We start from the raw sequence: 881 nt of genomic DNA on the forward strand, positions 1-881 counted from the left end.
CATTTGCTTTTATTTTCTCCCATCCCGAAGGCTGTCTTTTCACCTTGCTTATAGCTTCCTTTGTTGTGCAGAAGCTTTTAATTTTAATTAGATCCCATTTGTTTATTTTTGCTTTTATTTCCAATATTCTGGGAGGTGGGTCATAGAGGATCCTGCTGTGATTTATGTTGGAGAGTGTTTTGCCTATGTTCTCCTCTAAAAGTTTTATAGTTTCTGGTCTTACATTTAGATCTTTAATCCATTTTGAGTTTATTTTTTTTTATTTATTTTTTTTTTTTCTAGGGGGAAAAAAAAGTATTTGCCTTTCAATCAGTCATTTATTCCCCCTTTGCCTTGTTTAGGAACTCTCATGATCCCTCAGACAGTTCCCTCTGGAACAAGCTTTCCTCTTCTCCCCCAGCCAGCCCCAGTGGGTTCACCTTTACAGGCTCTGGGACTAGGACAGGAAGTAAGACTTGTGAGTATTTCTTCACTGGGAATTGAGTTTATTTTTGTGTATGGTGTTAGAAAGTGTTTTAGTTTCATTCTTTTACAAGTGGTTGACCAGTTTTCCCAGGACCACTTGTTAAAGAGATTGTCTTTTCTCCATTGTATATTCTTGCCTCCTTTGTCAAAGATAAGGTGTCCATAGGTGCATGGGTTTATCTCTGGGCTTTCTATTTTGTTCCATTGATTTATATTTCTGTCTTTGTGCCAGTACCATACTGTCTTGATGACTGTGGCTTTGTAGTAGAGCCTGAAGTCAGACAGGTTGATTCCTCCAGTTCCATTCTTCTTTTCGTAATTTTACCCTTCTTATGCTTACTGTTTACAGGTACCTCTTTTCCTTCCCTTTTACTTTTTTCTTTAAAAAATTATTTATTTTTTACAGTAGGTCCTTG

General features: G+C 36.9%; 1 non-coding gene across 1 annotated transcript; it reads right to left on the minus strand.

The window, feature by feature from the left end:
* Window positions 1-352: 352 nt before the first annotated feature.
* On the minus strand, window positions 353-478 carry LOC112444958 (small nucleolar RNA SNORD22). The gene has a single exon (XR_003033363.1). It is a non-coding gene; the product is annotated as a small nucleolar RNA SNORD22 (small nucleolar RNA).
* Window positions 479-881: the final 403 nt, after the last annotated feature.

Source organism: Bos taurus, chromosome 29 (genome assembly GCF_002263795.3).
Source record: "Bos taurus isolate L1 Dominette 01449 registration number 42190680 breed Hereford chromosome 29, ARS-UCD2.0, whole genome shotgun sequence".
In the NCBI taxonomy this organism is placed as follows: Eukaryota; Metazoa; Chordata; class Mammalia; order Artiodactyla; family Bovidae; genus Bos; species Bos taurus.